Source organism: Amblyomma americanum, unplaced genomic scaffold, assembly GCF_052857255.1.
Source record: "Amblyomma americanum isolate KBUSLIRL-KWMA unplaced genomic scaffold, ASM5285725v1 scaffold_30, whole genome shotgun sequence".
Taxonomy (NCBI): domain Eukaryota; kingdom Metazoa; phylum Arthropoda; class Arachnida; order Ixodida; family Ixodidae; genus Amblyomma; species Amblyomma americanum.
The window spans coordinates 634,557-641,473 of NW_027526502.1; the positions used below are offsets into that span (position 1 = coordinate 634,557).

The 6,917-nt window shown below is 44.9% G+C and overlaps 1 pseudogene; it reads left to right on the forward strand.

The window, feature by feature from the left end:
- Window positions 1-3,392: 3,392 nt before the first annotated feature.
- On the forward strand, window positions 3,393-4,234 carry LOC144112035 (uncharacterized; annotated as a pseudogene).
- Window positions 4,235-6,917: the final 2,683 nt, after the last annotated feature.

Here is a 6,917-nt window from a genome sequence, read left to right on the forward strand (position 1 = left end):
GAAACAAGATTTACAGCATCACAATGAGTAAATATCTTCGCGAATCTCCCCAAAAGTTTTGGAGACACTTGTCGGCATCCAAGACACCAATAACAAAAATGAATACGCAACAGGGTCTCACTGAGGATAAGGCTAAAATTGCGGAGGCATTCAATGGGTTCTTTGCAAGTGTTTTTACTTCAGATGACTGAGAACCGACACAGTTTACGTCGCATAACAATTTACCCGAATTAGACGAATTGCAAGTGTCATACGAGGGAATTCTGGCTTCATTGCTGAAGCTAGACACCTCAAAGGCTGCAGGCCCGGATGAAATACCGAACTTATTTTTAAAGAGATACGCTGAATGGACGGCTAGGTATCTCTTCATAATTTTTAAGAAATCTTTAACCACAGGTACGCTTCCTGATGACTGGAAGATTGGTAAGGTTACCCCAGTTTTTAAGGATAGTGACACTGCTAATGTTTCCAATTTCAGGCCAATAGCACTAACATCAGTGTGTTGTAAGCTTTTAGAGCATATTGTATCAAAACACATTCGCCACCACTTAACGCGCAATGATTTTTTTTAGTGAATACCAACATGGCTTTCGGGAGGGCTTGTAAACAGTGACGCAACTATTGGAATGTTGTCATGATTTTTGTAAAGCGATTGACTGCAGGGGACAGATGGATGTTATATTCTTAGACTTCAAAAAAGCCTTCGACAAGGTTAACCACAGAAAGCTTCTAATTAAGGTAAAAACTGTTTTGGGACATAACTGTGTAGTTCGATGGGTAGAGGACTTCCTAAGAGGTCGCAGACAGTATGTTGTCATTGGGGATAAGAGGTCCGATTGTTGCGAAGTTAGATCGGGTGTACCCCAGGGGTCAGTTCTTGGCCCCCTCTTATTCCTGATATACATTAATGACATGATCCGGGATTCACCAGTAAAAGCGAAGCTATTCGCAGACGATTGTATTATCTACTATGAAATAAGATCCGTTAAGGACCAAATTCAGCTTAATGATTATCTGCTCCAAATAGATAATTGGTGTACGGAATGGCAGATGTCACTGAACCCACACAAGACAGTTTGCATGACAGTTACTCACAAGCTTGAGCCCCTGAACTATGTGTATAACTTGCAAGGTAACCCGCTTTCCAGGGTAACTGAATACAAGTACCTCGGCGTGACCATCACCTCAAATCTTAGCTGGGCAAAACATATTGACATTGTCGCGAAGGGAAACAAGCGATTAGGCTACATTAGGCGCGTCCTAAAACAGGCTTCTGCGGACACAAAACTGACAGCGTACAAGATGCTTGTACGGCCTATACTTGATTACGCATGCGAAATATGGGACCCATATCACAAAAAGTCTGTCTATAAGCTTGAGCAGATACAGAGACGGGCGCTACGCTTCATTTTCTCCCGGTATCGACGATTGGATTCAGTGACCCCTCTTTATGCCCAAGCAGATGTGCCTCTTCTTTCCCACAGACGAAAAGAAAAACGACTAACTCTGTTTTATTGTGTAATAAATGGTTTTGTCTTGGTTAAGAAAGAAAAATACATTAACGAAGCAAAGACACGCGTCACTCGTAATAAACATAATAAACACGTCCAGGTAGAAAAAATTTTTAAAGACTGTTTTAAATACTCTTTTTTTCCTGCCACATCGTCCGATTGGACCAGCCTACCTAACCACGTTGTGAATGCCCAATCCCGAGAGCAATTTGCTACCCTCATGTGCAAATATTTAACACAGGAGTGCACATAATTTGTACATTACATTGACTGTATTTTATGAACTGTGTTTGACTGTACTGGCTGTATTTATCGTACTGGCCTGCGTTTATAAATTTTGATGTCGTACCCACTCCTACTTAGTCCAGCTGGACTGATAGTATGTACAAATAAATAAGTAAATAAGTGTGGCCTCTACGTCGTCCTGATCGTCACGAATAACCACAAGATTAATGTCACAGTGATGCGCCACCTGGGCAATGGCTCCCTCAAGCCAGTGGTCAGTCATCCATGTGATCCAGAAAGAAGCCTATTCTTGTCCTTTGACCAGTGTCATATTATAAAAAACGTGCGAAGCCTTCTTCTGGACGGGGAAATGACAGATGGCAGTCAGGCAATAACTGGAGAGTTTGTGAAGCAGCTCTATGTCCTTCAAAAAAACTAGATTGTGAAACCAGTTCGATTCCTGACACAAAAGCACATAGAGCCAACTAATTTTGAAAAGATGCATGTGGGCAGAGCAGTGCACCTGTTCTCAGATGAAGTTATCTCGGCGGTTTCTTTTTTGAAAGAATATCCCAGTTACCACCCTCAGGCAGAACAGTTCAGGAACGCAGACGCAACAATATTGTTTATGAAGATGATGCAGAAGTGGTTTGCCATCCACAATGTGGCCAACCGAACAGCACATGTGCATATGAGAAAGCCTGACCAAATGCACTTTTTTGCGCTACGACGAACGCCTACAATGGCTGGAGGAGTTCCCAGACTACCTCGAAACTCTCTACAATGCCTGTAAAATGAGCGGGAAAAAGTTTCTTAGTGCTGAAACCTACGAAGCTATCTTGCTGACAAGCAAATCTACGGTACTATGCATTAGGTACCTTCTCGAGAGCGGCTTCTTTTATGTTTTAACAAGACTCTTCTCGAGCGACCGCGTAGAGCTCCTCTTCAGTTCTTTGCGGAAAATGACTGGCGGAAACGACTGTCTGGATGCAAGAGCCGTGACATTTAGCCTGGAGAGGATCTTGCGGACTGGCAGCCTGTGCCCATCCCAAGCTTCAAACGCTGAAAACGGACAGACTGTTTTGAGGTAGGTGCATGTTATTTGAGCTCCTGGACGAGTGCTCATAGTTGTGAACTGGTTGTCTCTGGTTTCAAAATAGAAAGCTTATCACATTTCAGGCTATTGCACAACTAAGATTTCACGATGCGAGCAGTTACTAGTGTTGTAGCCTGCCTGCTGACTGGAATTTTTTACTCTTCAGAACACACGAGCACGCAAATCCTGCTGTGCCGATGGGCAATGTGTTACAAGCAGTTTTTGCTTTTATGTGTCTGCTGCTTAGTAATGGTGGTAACTGTTTTACATGTATTGCACTATGCATGGTGCCTCCCTGAATGTAACGTCCTCCGAACTTGATGTTCCGGCTGAAGCAACAGCACAGGCAACCACGCATGATTCGACCGAGACAGCGCAAGTTGCCCCAGCCAGGTACATCTTGCATCAAGTGTTTCTCAAGAGCTTACACTTGGCTGGCTCGCTGGACTACTAGTGCTGTTCTTTTGCAGCCAACAGCGATTTGTCTAATACATATATTTGGCTGATATGAATAGTGTGCATATTTTTGTTTCAGGTTCACGGGAACTGAAGATTTTGTGATGTACATTGACGAGCTCTTCACATCCCTGAAACCGATGCCTCGTGAGTGCACACTCGTTCACCTACTCCACCTATGTGAAGTGCCACCAAAAAGCGATCATTTCGCGTTGTGTCAAGGCTATAACAACTGAGTGGTATCAATGCCCAAAATTTGAAAATTTTGAGGGAATGCACGTTGAGTGGCAACATGATAAATGTCATATTTGGTTTATGCACAAGCTTTGTCTCTACATGCTGTCTAAAATTTGCTCTGCGGAACTTTTTTATAGGTTAGTGCCTAAAGCTGTTTTTTTTGTGCTCTCACAAATGGGAATACATTGCAGAATGTCAGCTCCATATACTAATATGGGTATGTTCTATTTCAGTGCAGCGGCCCCCATCAACCATAGCAAATGCAGCATCGCTTATATAGCAGGGTTCGTGCAGAGAGCAGTTGAGGAGCGGAGAGCATGCAGCTTCTGCCCTCCCCTCCACCAGTCGGATGGACCCACTCCCGTGCTGATGGGGCTTATTGACCTGCAATCAAGGGGTGGGCTAACATTCGCAAAGTCAGAATTTGTCACGGTCCTTGTGACCTTTAAGAAGGCTGTTGACATTGCCCTGCCGCACATAAAAAAGAGCAACGTGCGTCAGCAACTGGCTGAACTTTTATGGCCTCGACTAGAGCAGTGCCCCTTTTCGTTTGCCCAGCAAGGGATGACCACGCCGCACACTATCTGTAGTGTTTGATAAGTTCATGAGGCCACTCTTAGCCAACGTCGGCGCTACTGTGACAGACAGGGCTGCTTGCCGCAAAAAGCTGGCCTGCAAGCCACGGCACAGGAAAGTGCTCCGTGTTTAAAATAAACACAATGTAAAAACGGATGCCGAACAATGTGGCTCCGATTTTGTCTTTGTAAATAAAATGTCGTTTATCCTCAAATGGTTTTACCTGTCCGATCCTGCCAAGAGGTAGCTTCGACGCTTTAAACCCTCTTTTTTGCTTGCTGCGCACGAAAGAAAAAAAAACGAGACTAAATTCTCCTCAGTTCCAACCATACGCAACGTAAAAAAACCTTATGCATTGCAGGCTTTTATTTATTTGGGGATACTGCTAGCCTTTTTCGAGGCTGTAGCAGGATTGGGGTATAATATGATACATTTGAACATTTCACAAAAGAGCCATCCATAAAAAGGAAGCCCAACATTTGAGTGGGACAATGCATTCAGTGGCATCTGCAAGCGTTGAAAGCTAAATATATTACACGCGTGTAAGTACAAATCACATTTGTACCATTTCTAGAGGAAAACTGACAGAACTTGATCTCTATATATCAAAAGTAATTTCAGGTTCTAAACTAATATGTAAAAACTCAGAATTAAAATAATCCTCTCCGCTCAACTGTAAAATGTTCCGTGTTTTGAAACCATGCACGGCTACAGAAATAAAGAAAATTGCCTGCGTGTTGTGAAACGAACGCTCTCATGACGATCTGCCTCACCCCGGTCCTAAGTCTGCGTCATAATTTAAAAAAGCAATTGCCTAATTGCACCAGTCAGCTACTTGTGCTGTGCGATAATTTTCTAGTGTGCGTCGCACACAGACTGCGAAAACTGCGTTTTCGTCCTCTGCGCCCGTCCGCATCAGGGAAAGCGAGCCTTGGGCTGCGCGCGCCACGGTGCGGCGAGAGGAGCAGTCACACCGCTTTCTCCGATTACGCTCTCTCCGTGCGAATGGAATGGCCGGAGCAACGGCGCGCCGCCGGAGCTGATCGCGGAGGCCACGGGTGATGGCAGTTGCCGCCACTGATCTCCACTAGGGGGCTGGATGCCGCATCGGGCGCCCGAAAGTGAAGCCACCGGAAGTTGGGCAGCATGTCCCGGAAGTCAGCCTTTGGCAGTGCATGAAATCGGACCTCAGCACGGTTTTTCTGTTTTCGTTTTACACTTAGCATCTTGTCTTTTCGACGTTCTCGTCTTTTTTCATGACAATGCCTACCTGTTGCGCCGTCAACTGCATGAGGAGAGCAGCAATGTCCTCGGTAAAGACGTTCGTAAAGAGCCTCGGTAAAGAGCCTCGTCTGCTCAGCTCTGTGGTATCGTCCCGTTGCGCTGGCGTCGTCAACTCTGCTCTTGTTGTGATGAACGTCGTCGAGCTCTAAGCCCAAGTTGTACCATCAATGAGGGATAAATTTAAGAAAGAATAGATGGAAACCTTCATTAGGCAGCCGGCTTTGCAGTGAACATTTTACCGAATTATGTTTAGACCGGAGCGAGGGCGAGGCCACAATCTGGTGAGGTGCCGTCGTTGTTCTGGTGGTTCACAATAGCGCGTCCAAAAGGTATATCGGCACTGCTTTTGGACGGAGTGTATCAAGTACTGTTTCGTACTCTAGCAGATTATGCCTGAATGGGCTTTTGTTCATGATGCTTGGCGCAGTTGGCTTCTAACAGCGCTTGTCACATGCGCTGCTGCATTCGTCTTTCTCGTCGGTCGTTTCTCTCGTGCTGTGTAGATGAAACGTGGCTGTGCTATATAGTTAGAATGAAAGCACACCTGGAAGGTAACTGACACACTAAAGCGATAAACACCTGGCATCGATGAGAAGGGACATCGTCCGCCAGAAAACTGAAACAGCGGTAGCTGTATAACGAGTCGCGTGTCATGATTTCCAGCCATTGCCTTTTTTAAGATGACCTAGACTCGTCGCCATTCCACTACTTGTCCTAATTACGCCCGGAAGGCAAGAACCAGATCAGAAAATTGTGTTCAATGCACGTACCCATTTGCCGCGGCATGGTGAGACGTGCATGCCTGTTTTCTTCGGTTTGTCTGAAATTACAGTTCCACAAGCAATGCACACATTTCTTGCGTTGAGCTTACTTATTCCTTTGATATTACAGTAGATGTTACAGGAAAACAAAGCGAAAAACTGAGAACAGAAAGGCGAAAGACGCGAATTTTTGCATTACACGGCAGACACAAAACTTCCGGGACATGTCTCAAAACTTCCAGTGGCTTCACTTGCGCCCACTTCGGAAAGCGGGAATGGGGCTTCGAGCCACATAGTAGAGATCAGTGGTTGCCACCATGCTCACTTTTATTTTTTCGTTTATCTTTGTTTAACTGTGTTGTAACTCTAAAATTCGCCATTTTCTTTAAATGCGTCTTCCTACACTTTTAAACTTATGTCACCTCTCTGCTTTTGAGGGACCAATACTCCGATCGCTTTTTGCTAATTTCCTCCGCAGATTTATTTACATGACTAGTGCTATCTCTGAACCCTAGGGCCTAAGGAAAAGTGACTGTGCCTGCATCGACATTGGGATGGATACGATCACATTTTACTATGAGGTGTACTATTCTTTCTACAGATTTACCACACACACAGCACGTGTCACTTCGTTAAATTTCGTTTTATAGCTGCGCGTTCTAAGACATCCTGACCAAGCTTCGAAGAGTAGGCCACCGCCTCTTCAGTTACCATAAAGCTACAGTGTTCTAGAAGAATTTGTAGTGGCAAAAGCGGCGCGGGTTTCGATGG